The following is a 13,394-nucleotide window of genomic DNA, read 5'->3' on the forward strand; positions in this document are numbered from 1 at the left end:
CAGAGGCTGGACCCTGCTGCCGCCTCGATGGCCAGGACGGAGAAATGGGGCTCCTGGGGCCCAGTTCGCCCATTCAGCCTTCGGTCAGATATGCTGCAGGAACGAGAATAGAACTGGACGGGAGGCAGGGCTGCTCCGTGATCTGAGCGTGTGGCTGGCTAGTGGACTCTCCGGAGAAAATGCTGCAGGGCACTTTGGGGTGCAGCCGGTTTGCTTCTGGAAAAGAGGGTGTGCATTTCGCTCAGAGTTTGTAGCAGGACAGACTGTTGCACGTTATCTGATGAACACGAGAGGACGCCAGGGGGTCTTCTCCCAGTGGCTTCTCTCCTCCCTATTGACTCAAATACTCCGCAGATACTTACTGGGGACCTACTGCGTGCCAGGCACTGCGTGCGCTTTGGCGCCGGGCCCCGCAGGACACAACAGACTAAAAGCTCACGGGCTTTTCCTCTTTTAAAAAAGGAGTCAAGATTTCAAGGTGAGTGACGGACGGACCAAATCCAGATTCTAGCTTAAGTTTATTTTTGAGAGAGAGAGAGAAAAGGAAGATGTTTCTGAGGAACGAGGACTACTCCTGAAGGTTCTGAATGCCTCCTGCAGGAAGCCGGCGGGCAGCTGCGTTAGCTCACTGCACTCTTTGGGCATTTATTTTCCACTTGTAAGATGTGGTGTTTTGAGATGGGCCATTGCAGTCGTCCGGCCATCTGCTACTTTACTGAGTTTTCCTTGACACGATGTTCACTGCTGAGATTATACATGCTACTTTAAAATCGGAGAGAAGCAGGCAAAAAGTTAAGAATCATCAGTATTTATAATCAGGCTGACAGTTATCCGTCTGGAATTCGTGTCCTCCAAAATGCACTCTCCACATTAAGAAAAATATTTTTAAAGAAAGGAGTGGAGGTGGACAGGAGTGGTAGGTACAGAGGTCCTGGTTCTTGTTGCCAGGGTGGGTCCTGGATCAGCTGGGGGGCCATTGGGCTAACCTGGAGGCTCTGCCCTTTCACGTTGATGGGTTGGGGGAAAAAAAGAGGGCCTGAATGAGAAAATCATCAGGGTCCCTACAGGGTGAACATTCTAGGAACCTTATGACGGCTTTCTCTAGTTTTGCCAGTTACTTGCCTTGAAATGACAAGTGAGACGCTAGTAAGTTACTAATGCTCGTTTTTGGAGACACTAGCCGTGCGGTGATTTTCCTTTTAAAGTGGTATTAAGGGTAACCCCTTTTTGGCAGAGGTTTCTTTGCACTGAAGCATCTGGAGCCTGTGCTCATTATGCCCAGTCGACATCTTACCCCGCCACCTTTTCCAGATTTTGAACGGTGTGCTGATGCCCTTTGATTTGCCATCTGAGGTCTCTATGCCATTTACAAGGTGGAGGAAAGGGGAGAACTGGTTCCTTAATTTTAAAAAAATCTATTCATTCTACGAATGATTATTGCCTCAGTTATGCAAATGCATCCCCAAACAATCTAAAAACTATTTTCGTTCAGCTGTCTCATTCTGCTAAAAGCATAAACTTAGAGTCAGGCTAATGCTGACATCTCCGCCTGTGCTCTGAAGATTCGCTGATGAACTAGCCTTTCATTCTAGCACAGATCACCACATGCGTGTTTTCTGATTTAGGACTATAAAAAAGAAGATTCCGGAGGGAATTTGTTGGCTTTCAGGTTGGAAGAAGTCCCCCGGGGTCCTCTGAAGTTTCTCATGCATACTTTAGGGTGATAAAGCAGCAGTATTCAGCAGCTCTGTATCAGTCCCAAGTCAAAAGAATGTTCTTTATGAAGTGTGACCCATTGCTTTTCATATTAACATAACCCTCTATGGCTTAACGTCTCTTCTAACACTGCTCTCTTCGTCCGCTTCCCCCATACTGGTTTAAGTAATTCCAAAAGCTTGTTTTGCCTTTTAGCACGAATAGTCACTTCCTTTGCGCCACATGGTTCTGCCCCACTGTGTATTGTCCTGGGGTCTTGGGGGCTTTTTTAGTCTGTGTCTTCCTGGAAAAGAAATACCCTTCATGTGTTCTCAGTACCTCTTGCGTACCCTGAGATATAATCCAGGGGGCAAGTATTTAATGTTCTTCCTTCGGTGCTTTTTCATTTGTCCCAGGCGAGACTGCCCGTAAGAAATCAGTGGCTCACATTTTATTCATTCGTCAAACATTTGTTGAGGGCCTGCCGTGTGCCAGCTATTTGGTCAGTTTTCTAAAGGGACGATTGAATAGTGAAAATGTTAAGAATTGCCACGAACACTTCGCTCATCTTTTTATAATGGTCACCGGGAGAGAAACACAAACACTCACACAGACAAGAGCATCCTCCATTTGTATAACGTGACACTTTTCCAAAGTATAGCACCACCATCTTCTTGTTTTTATCATCAGAACAAAAATGTTCTGTAGCAGCTAATGTTCTCCTCCCAACCTTTCCTCCCACGGTTTTCCCAAGTTCGGTTTCTGGTGACTCCATCCTTCCAGCTGTGTGTCGTCCTTGACGCCTTTTGGTGACTTGGTCAGATTTGCATTTTGGAACATCTGCTTGGAGCCCAGGATGGAGCTGAGGGTGAGCAGGAGCCAGAGTGCATCCTGGTAGTGGGGCCAGTGAGAGAGGAGAGTAGAATGACCTACCTAGGATGGCAGCTGGACCGGAGGTGGAGAGCAGTTAGGGGATCTGAGAGATACTTAGGACAGTGAACCAGCCGGTCTTCGTTTGGATGCGCTACAGAGATGCTGGAGTATGACAGTCGAGGATGATGCACGTGAATCAGTGAGTGCCTGGCAACACTTTTAGAGAAACGGCAGGTCAGAATAAGCCCCTCCTTATTACCGTTATACAAGCTGCGAAGCATTTGGACACAGTGTGTGTCAAATCCAGCTAGTGGGTTAGACAGGTTTTCTATTTTGTGGCCGAGGAAACCCAAGCCTAGAGCAGTGGAGTTCGAGGTGGCACAGGTGTAGCTGGTGACTCTCTCCAAGTGCCCTGATTTCGCACAGCTCGTCTGACTCTTTTAGACAATTGAGATGGGTGAGCCGAGCTGTCCTTCCCCCTCCCTGTTCTGTCACCATAATAAACCAACAATCACATATTGTCCCTTCAGTGACTTAATGTGACCATCCACACTGTTGAATCGCATGGCCAAATAGCCCTTTAATTGGACAGGTATAGACAAAACCCAAACGTTAAGGTATCTATTGAGTTCAGTGCCATGTCTCTATGTCTTTCTCAGGGTTTCTTAACCTCAGCAACATGAACGTTTGGGGCAGGATAATTTTTTGTGGTGGGGCCGTCCCGCGCGGCATCCCTGGGCTCTACACATTAGATGCCAGTAGCGCCCCTTCTCACCAGCTGTGACAACCAAAAATATCTCCAGACATTGCCGGATGTCCCCTGGGGGGCAAAATTGCTCCCACTTGAGACCCACTGGGGTGTGTGATTTTCACGCATGCTTTTAGGAAGAGGGGACAATTACTGTGTAACAAGAAGATCTGAAAAGAGGAAACATGGTAAATGTTGTGAGTATTATGTATACTATTCAGGGGACATACAGAACTTCAGAGACAGGCCGACACAGAGGCTCAGAGAGAGGCTCAAACCCTGGGGGCAGAGTAATGGGTCACCCGGTTTCCACGATCGCGGCCTTGACAGTCACCTCCTGCTCTTGGTGATCCCAAAAAGTTAGGTGGCTTGGCCTGGGTTAAAGATTACGTTAATCTACCTTCCCCAACAGTCCCCGTATGCTTTCTTCCATTAACCACAAACAAAATATTACAAACCTTGATTGTCTGCCAAGATCATGTAGCGTAGGTCTAATTTCATGCAATTAAGTATGGTGACTCCCTCAGTAGAATTACACAGCAGAATTACTGTGCTGAGCCTTGGTTTTAGAACAAGTTATCAGAGGCACTTTCGAGCAGCTCACGAATACTATCATCCGAAGCAACTCCCTGGAGGCGCACACTTATTTTCATCCCCGTTCTCTGAAAGGGAAGCAAGGAGGAAGTTTCACGATGCCTCTGGCTAAGATAAATCTATGTGTGGGGTGATGTGTGTTCTGTTCACTGAGGTGTGACAGAAAAGCAGGGGGATTAGACTCTGACTTGACACTGATCCCGGGGGAGTCCAGCTGTCAAGGTGTAGCCATTCCCGTCCCTCGGGCCCGTCTACTTCTGAGCTCCTCCGTTGCTGACCTCACTTCCTCTTCGGTGTGATTGCCCCACCGTCTGTGCTCTTGACCACAGCCCCAACGTTAAACGCTGACCATTCCCTGGCTGTATGTGACCCCTCCTTAAGGAAGCCACCGGAAGGGCTAGGCTGCCTACCCTGAGACGGAGCCTCTCTTTACCGCAAACGGTTAAGGTCTTAATACCCAAGTTGCCAGATTTGCTCTCTGTGAACATTTGATTTCCAAAGACTTTGAAGCCATTAAGTTCACTTAATAATTCAGTGGTGCTGATTATAGGACATTCTTTGGTAATCCTGAAGACACCCCGAACTGGGCGCTGTTGCAGGGCCGAGCTGATACGAATCAGTTATCATCCATCAGCGCTGCCGGTGTAGACATCTTAGGAAATTGAGCAGGACTGGTACTGACCTGCTGTATGGCCCACAATTCACCTTTGTAGCTCTCTGCTTGTCGTCTGTCTCCTCACAAAAGCTAATGTTTTGCTCGTTACAAGTAAATGGGAGATTACTGAATCCCCTTAATTCACAGCTCTACTAATTGTGGATGCCCTTTCCAGCCCCACCCCTACCCCACTACGTGCTGTCTTTTCAGTTGCTCTGAGAGCTTTTCCTTTATGTGGTCCCTTTGCTGTGGAACTCCCATCATCTTAGGAAGCTACATCCCCCACCCTTGAAGACCCTTCTTAAGCACCACTGTGAATGCATAAATAATCCAACTCCTCTTGCGTGTTGCATTACATATCTGCCAATTGTAGGAAAACAAATACTACTCTTTGCCTCGTCCTTTCTGCTAATGAACTCATATGATTTACTTCTCCCATTCCCCACCCTGTGATAACCCTGGACCAAGTGTGCTTGAGTCTCACCTTGGCTGTGATGTTATTGTCTCGTCCCATGCAGCCCTTGCTGGCTTTCCGATTTCTCACTTGCCCCTTGCCCGTGTCACCTTCAGCCTTTCCCGTCTCAGTAGGTGGCCAGCCGCTCGGTGAGCTGCGCAGGCCAGAGCGCCTCGGGGGCAGCCCTGCTAGGTCTGTGTCGCAGTGCTCTCCAAATCCATCCTCTTCTTTGCATCCCTGCTGCTGTCACCTAAATCCAAGCACCCAGCTGTCCACACTAAGACAACATGGTAACCCTATATTCCAATCGTAGGACCAGCGAGATCTTTTAAAAAGATAATGCAGTTGTGACATTTCGGCGCTTAAAGCTCTCCAGTTGGCTTCCATTACACTTAGACCGATCTCTTCGTCCATGACCATGGCCTTCCAAGTCCTCCCACATGGCCCCGCCCTGCTCCCTAACACCCTCCCTCACCTTATCTCTGCCCAGCCACCTGAGTGTCCCTTCCGTTCCTCGAATGCAACCAGCTCTTTCCCACCCGAGGCTTTTGTACTCGCTGTCCGTTCTGCCTGAGATGTTCTTTGTGCGGCAGGCTTTTATCGTGCCCTCCAAACTGCGAGAGAAAACGTCACCTTCCCTGAGTGCTCTTTGCGAAGTGCTTCTGACCTCACTCGGTCACCCGTGATTAGATCACGCGGGCCACTGTCTTCGTGTTTGCCTCACCCCTTGGTCTTCTGTCACACATTCACCGTTTGTGTCTGTTGCTCCCTACCAATGTGGAAGTGCGTTCAGGTCAATGACCCAGTCACTCTTTTCCCACGGTAGCCCCACTGCCTCGAGGGCGCCCGGCCCGGGGTAGGCACCCAACAAATAGCCAGGAGTAGAGGCCCTTTGTAATCTTGGGCCTTAGTTTTTAAACATTTCCTGTCTGCTCTCCTGTGTCAGCCTTTAGCTGACTTCTTGATTTATTAGTGTCAAACAGCCTTGTCTAAATTTGCCACTTCTATTCTGATGGAGCTGGGGTACCAGTTTATTAAATCTATTAGTCCCGGCTCTAAAATTAGGAATCATAATCTCCGAAGTAGGATGGGAGCGATTCTCAGAAAGCCTGCACGCATGGACATGGGACCCGTGACTGTGTGTGAGTGAGGAGCTAAGGTCCGCTTCCATTCTGCAACCGCTCATCGAGGATGTGATACGGACAGGCCTGCTCCGGGGAAAATGCCGAGGCCCTGAACGAAGAGCAAAAGGAAGGAGGAGGGAGACAGCTCCCCCATAGCTTTTTGCTCTCAGTCCCATCCAGGTTGGAGGTCTCCCGGGCAGCCCAGCCTGGCAGGTATGTCGGTGGTCTGTCTAGCTTGCCATCGACAAGGACTGCAGGGCCCTTTCTTAAGTCCTGGCCATGTGACGGAATGGAAATTACATGGCCTGTTTTAGATTGTAAGCTCCGAAATGATGGGCGTAAATGGATTTCAAGGTCTTAGGTGCTTGTAAAATTTTGGACTAAGATCCACCAGGGTTTACAAATGAATGCAATTAATTTCATATCCTTTAACATAGCTTCTCAGATTTTCTGATTCTAACGTTATTTTCAAAAGACCCACCTTTCTGATTTGTGTTATTCTTAACTACATTCTGAATACTTACAAACGTGAAAGATAGATCAAACAAAACAACAAGGTCTCCCACCAGTCATTCTAGGGTACAGCTTTCTCCAACCTCATGGTGACGACTTGGAGGCAAATATGGGATACGTCTCAATTTGGATGAGTTCTACACAAAGTATAAGACTAATTTGTTCATTCAAATATGATCATCGTTACTAAAGGCTCTTTCCCTGAGAGATGTCATGACCGTTTGAAATGAAAACTGGTCAGGATTTTCTCCCCTTCTCTCTGGTTATTTGACACATTCTTCGAACTCTTCGAACTTAAAAATTTTTCAGAGTACAATTTGAGTGTTTGGAGTGTCAGCTAAATTAGATTTCTGAAATGAAGTTTTCAGAAGAATTTGGAGTTGTGGCTTTGGGGAAGAGTTGCCATGGAAACAGCAGAAGACGTTCGGATGAATAAACTTTAAAAATATTTTTGAATGACCCCTTTCTGCAGCTGACTGAAATAGCTGGTAAAGAAACGTATAAGTCAGTCCAAGTAAAATAAAGAGGCTAAAAGCCTCCCTCCAGCATGTGGAGCCCCTCGGCCGCGCAGCCGCGGAGCTCCCCTGCGCCAGGTGGGTGCCACTCCACGTGGGCCGAGCTCCCCGACATTGCTCTGGATTCCTCACTCGGCAGTGCCAGCACTGTTTGCATTAGATCCACAGGATAATAAGAGTTTAGCAAGAGAATGGAATCTCGAGTTTGCTGGAAGACTTTGAAAATGGTAACACATAGTATCATTTTCGTAAGTATTTATGCACATGACCTTCATAGTCCCATCATGATGTCACTTTGATGGTCTAAGCAAAATGTAAAGCATTGATCTCAAAAGATGAGGCATTCCCCCACCTTAGCTTCAGGAACGAACTATCCCTGATGTGTCAGTAAGTTCAAGGGAACCCCAAAGGGGGTGGTGCAGCACGAAGCCTTAGCAACACGGGAAGCTGTTACCGTGTGGGCACGGGGAAGGGCCGGGGTTACCAGAACCCAGTGACTTCCAACCTCAGCCAAAGGGACCCCGGAAGTGTCCCCAGAGAGGAGTGCAGCAAGGGCAGAATATGGAGAAGCAGGGATGGGGTGGGACGAGGAGTACCCTGACCTGTTGGTCTTCCTGCTCTCTCATCTCCCCTTTCTAGTACCAAGCCCAGCCCATCCACTGAGAGGCAGTCCATGGGGATCAGCCTCACAGGACACAGGCCAGCAGAGAGACGGGTGGAAGTTTTTGTTTTGTTTTGGCAGAAGCAGGAGGGGAGAGTTTGCAAACATAAAACTTACCCTATGCATGTTCAGTTTTCTTTGGGGTTTACTTACATTGTGAAAGGCCCTAGACTCCTAAGTATATGGAAGATTTTCAGATTGCTTAGAATGTCTCTTTTCTCTCCCCTGTGGGTTGTTTCAATGACCACATTTAAACGAGTAATGTGTTATGCCAGCTGCATCCATATGTGATGTGCATGCCTTTAAAAATACTCATATTACAAGCCTATTAAAGTACTCTCTCTTCACGTATTATACCATGATATATTTTACATATGTATTGTAGTGAATTTCATATTGAGAAGCTCTGTACTTGATTCAAAAACACTTTGGTCTAAATTTCTTAATATAAATTTAAACTATAATCAGTTTTTCCCCTATATGCCCATTGGAATAGTCTAACGTAATTTATTTCCCAAACAATGAAAGAGGAAGAATTGGTGTGGCTCTTTTTCTGGTCCATGGGTACAGAGTTTGAATCCTTAATGTTATACATCAAAATGGGTTGATCCGTGCTTTCATGAAAAGTTATTCTCATTTCTCTCTGGTGGGTGAGGAGTGGTTGCAAGTGAGGACTACGGTTTAACCACCCTGTTAACTCCAGTTAACTTAGCAGAGAGAAAACTACCATTTCAACCCTGACTGCAGAAAGTGCCTCTCATTCCTAAGTTAGTTCCCTGCTGAGGCCCCTGTGTATCCACTTTCATAACATCCACCTTGCTTGTAATTGCTTCTTTAGTATATGTGCTGCCGAAGCGAGCACTGTAATTGCTTCTTTAAACACCGTATTCGTGACAGAACTGAAAAATCCCAAGGGGCAGAGGCTAGGACTAGGGGCGTATCTGGACTCCACATCCTTGGCCACAGGTAGCATGGACCTGACACTTGGTATGTGCTTGAATGCCGGCAAAATTAATTAATGACTTAGAGCTCTTAGAAATAATTAGGCAGACTTAACGTAATAATACCAGCCAGTATTTATTGAATGCTTCCCACGAGCCCTTGACATTCTACATTATTTAATCCTTAAGAGAACCCTGTAAGGTAGGTCCTAATATCATCTCTGTTTAAGTGATGAGGAAACTGAGGGACCGAGTTTAGACGTTTCAAGGTCACACGGCTAGTAAGTTAAGTAGTGGGACTAGGACTCAAATCCTTGTCTCTTTGACTGTCGAGTCTCAGTGCTTGAACCACTGCCCAGTGGCTGATGGCTAAAATGCAATGGGCTTGAGACCATAGCTTTAAGATGATACTTTTTTTTTTTTAAAGATTTTATTTATTTGACAGAGAGAGACAGAGCGAGAGACGGAACACAAGCAGGGGGAGTGGGAGAGGGAGAAGCAGGCTTCCCGCGGAGCAGGGAGCCCGATGCGGGGCTCGATCCCAGGACCCTGGGATCATGACCTGAGCCGAAGGCAGACGCTTAACCGACTGAGCCACCTAGGCGCCCCAAGATGATACTTTTAAAACTCTCATTTTGTAATAACTGTAGACTCAAAGGAAGTTGCAAAAATGCTACCGAGATATCCCAGCACCCTTTACCCAGCTTCTGTGAATGATAGCTTCCTACATCCCACGGGTACAATATCACACCCAGGACTTTGACACCGGTGCATTTCTATTAACTTGTCTACAGACCTTGTTCACATCTCATCAGTTTTTGACGTGCATTCCTTTGGGTACATGTGAGTGAGTGAGAGAGAGAGAGAGAGAATAGTGCCATGCAATTGTTTTCCGTGTATAGATGGGCATATCTGCCATTCAAGAAGATACAGAACTGTTCCACCACCACAAAAGAACTCCTTCATGCTACCCCTTTGTGGTGACACCCATACTGCATCTTACCCCCATCTCTAATCCAGGCAGCCCCTCACCTGTTCTCCATAAAATGACACCTCTTAAATGACCCCATCTGTCCTTCCAGCACAATCGCAACATTCCTTTTCTTCTTTTCTTCTTCTTTTTTTTTAGGGGGGCGGAGGGGGAGGGCAGAGGAAGAGGGAGAGAGAGAATCCCAAGCAGGCTCCATGCCCAGCGAGGAGCCCGACGCGGGGCTCGATCTCAGGACCCTGAGATCATGACCTGAGCCGAAACCAAGAGTCGGACGAGCAACCGACTGAGCCACCCAGGCGTCCCACAGTGGCAACATGCCTGTCTTCACTCACCATTTATGCCCAAACCATCCAGAAACGTAACAGGAGAAAGTAAAATGAATTGAGAATGAGATCAGAGAGGATTTTTGTATTCTTATTGTTAGTAATATATACAACCGCAAATAAAGAACATCCTGTTTGGTATTTTTACCTGAGCACGGTGGTAATTTTGTCATTGCAACTCTTGTGTTTTCTCTCGCCAAGGGCTTTTGATCGAAACACCACAGGCTTTTTTAGCTCCTGCACAGAGGCCCCGTGCTCCCTCTCTGCATGGCTGTTCTGATGGAACATCCATTTCAGGAATGACAGCCGCATGGGTGAACTTGCAGCAGCCTGGAAAAGGTACATGAGAGCTGGCACTCTGCCCTCCACGAGTCTTTCTGAGCAAGGAGAAACACACACCCCGCATGCACTTGCTATAGCCATGACCCACTTGTGCTCTGCGCAGCACAAGGGTTATGTAAACCCTGGCCTTCATGATACACATGCATTTTTACTCATTCATTTCAGAGGGAGTGGTGGTTCATAGACCTCTCTTGGGGAAAAGTTTGAACCTTATCAAGATTAACCGTTTCAAAAAAAAAAAAAAACCAACAACAACCCTTAATAGCTGTTTTTATTCAGGATGGCTGCAGAGTGAAACCTTATCATCGGGACACAGTTATAAAGACTTCCTGCATTTATTTGGTTCCCAGTATTTAAAAAAAAAAAGGTGTAAAAAGTGCTGATGCTCTGTGATTCTGCAAACATAGGCTCACTCTTATTGGATGCTTCAGTGACTGCAGAGTTTTACTGTGTGATTTGCCTTGATCTTCATTGGAAAAGGAGACTATTTTTTTTAAAATCTAGACATTCTTAGACCAACCTGTGGCTTTTAATTAGGTAGGCAGGTAATGCCATCATTACCGTGGTGGTTCCTCATATCACCATTGTAGGGAGTCTCAGGAGAACCTGGATGTGAAGAAGTGTAGGGCCTTCCGTGGGATTTCTGCACCAGGGTACACTTTTTTATTTTGTATATCTTTACAAAGAAATGAAATCTAGAACCCCTGGCATGCAGATGCATACAGACACCCAAAATGGTGCTTGACCGTGTAGTTCTGTTGACTAAAACGTAGAATCGTCTCTTCCGATTGGTTAGCTCTTGCCACACTATTGCTGTATGACAAGCTACTTTGACCTTCAATGCCTTAAAACAGCCATCACTTATTCTCCTGGATCTGTGGGTCAGCTGGGGTCGGCTTACTTGGGCAGAGCTCCGCTGTGTGACCCATGGTCAGTCTGCCAGTCCTGCAGGGCTTGGCTCCTCAATTAGTTCTGTTCCATGTGTGTTTGTTCTAGGGCACGGGTTGGGAGGGCAGCACCCACCTGGGGAGGTGCGGAGGCACAGTACGACCAGCAGAACGGACTAAGGATTCTTAATGCCATAGGTGGGACTCCGGCACACGCTCATCTCTACCTACCCGCCGTTGGCCCAGACGAGTCACGTGTCCAAACCTAATGTCAGAAGATAGGGAAAGAACTCTGCCTCCATGATGGAGCCGTGGCAAGTTTGTGAGTGCAGTGAGGGGTGAGAAGTGGGGGCAAATCATTTACCTTCCCACGATATGTAATCAGATTCTTCTGAACATGCTGATGTTTTGAAGAAGGTGCAAATCTATCTCATTTTTTCCCATTTGGTCAATGAGCTCTTTCTGCCAAGGGTAGGTCTGTATCTTTCCTTATGACCTAAGTAGACAACAAAGGCAAGGTGATGGGGCCATCCCACTGGCACCAGTCCCCACAAATCCACATTGATTGGATATAGACTGAACAGATTGCAAGGGAATATTTAGAAATAGGATGAATAATATTAACCTTTAAACAGAATATTATTATAGTCTTCCCCTGTTTCCTTGTGTGTAGCAGCTCTGGTTCCTCAATCTGTCAGAAGGAAAACATTCCGAATCACCTCCTGGGAGAGATTTTTTAATCTGCTTTGATTTACTGGTGTCACTTTAAAAAGATTTATAAGTTCAGCTCCTGTTTTAAAACCTAGAAGAATTATAGATGAGGTCATTTATAATTGGAAGAAAAATACATTTAATCCTTCAGTTTAAACAAATTGGAGCCAACCTTTGGAAATTAGATGGTTAATTTGATCAATTTTGACATGTAAATGGATAAGCTAAATTAGAAGTAATGCATACACACAGAATCTCCTCTCTGAGGTTTAAAACCTTTGCCCTGTCTTCTTCCATTATATCAATTGATTGAACAGTTGCCAAATCCTGGTGGGTTTTTTTTTTCCTCCCCCAGTTTGCTCTGTAGTTGATTTTACCTAGCAGAGCACCTGCTATATTTCAGTCACTCAGTTGTCTAAATCAGGGGTCAGCAAAGCATGGCCCATGGACCAAATCCAGACCGCTGCCTGCTTTTTTACAGCCCACAAAACTCAGAATAATCATTATGTTTTTAAACAGTGGGGAAAAAAAAAATCAAAAGAAGACGATTTTATGACATGTGAAAATTATATGCAATACAGATTTTAGCATCCATAAATCCAGTTTTATTGAAAACAGCCACACCCATCATTTATGTATCGGTTATGGCTGCTTTCATGCTAACACCAGAGTTGAGTGGTTGCAATAGAGTGGATGGCAGGAAAGCCTACACTGTGTGTTATCTGGCCATTTACTGACAAAGTTTGTGGATCTCCGGTCTAAAACTGTGCCTCATGTTACCACAGATACCATAGACAGGTCTACTGTTAATATAAGAACAAAGGCAAAAGGAAGGGGACACACATCCTTTTTGTGGAAGAGAATTCCGGGAACATTCAGATGAAGGCAAAATAAGATGGAACATTCATTTATCTGCCGGTATGTGTCCAGCGCTCAAGGAAAATTTCAAAAAAGGATAATACCTAGTTTCTACTCTCAGGCTTCCTCTTGAATAAAAAGCACGATGCATCCACATACAGCTCATAGTGTCTGAAACCTATCTGCCTTTTCTAATTCCAAGTCACCAGAAAACCCTTTGGAATTTTTAAGTTGAACGTAATATTTTTTTTAATGGCTTATCTTGTAAATATTCTAGGCAGAATCATTTTCATGAGCATTACTGTTCTTACCAGTTCAAAGTTGAGGATTGAACTCTGAAACATGTCATTTACTCATTGGTTTAAAATGCTGGCCCCTCTTGTTTTGCATTGGAGATTTTTACATTAGTGTATCCAGAACTCCCTCAGAGGAAAGAATGTAAAGGGCGTCCGAGGGCTGACCCTTAAAACACCACTGCCCCGTTCATTAAACTCTGCAGTGCTCGCTGA

At 45.9% G+C, this 13,394-nt stretch overlaps 1 protein-coding gene across 5 annotated transcripts in view; it reads left to right on the top strand.

Moving 5' to 3' along the window:
- ARHGAP6 (Rho GTPase activating protein 6) overlaps window positions 1-13,394 on the top strand; it is a 455,537-nt gene that overhangs the window by 212,458 nt on the left and 229,685 nt on the right. The window lies entirely within an intron of this gene.

Source organism: Leptonychotes weddellii, chromosome X (assembly GCF_054177405.1).
Source record: "Leptonychotes weddellii isolate Sample4059 chromosome X, ASM5417740v2, whole genome shotgun sequence".
Lineage (NCBI taxonomy): Eukaryota > Metazoa > Chordata > Mammalia > Carnivora > Phocidae > Leptonychotes > Leptonychotes weddellii.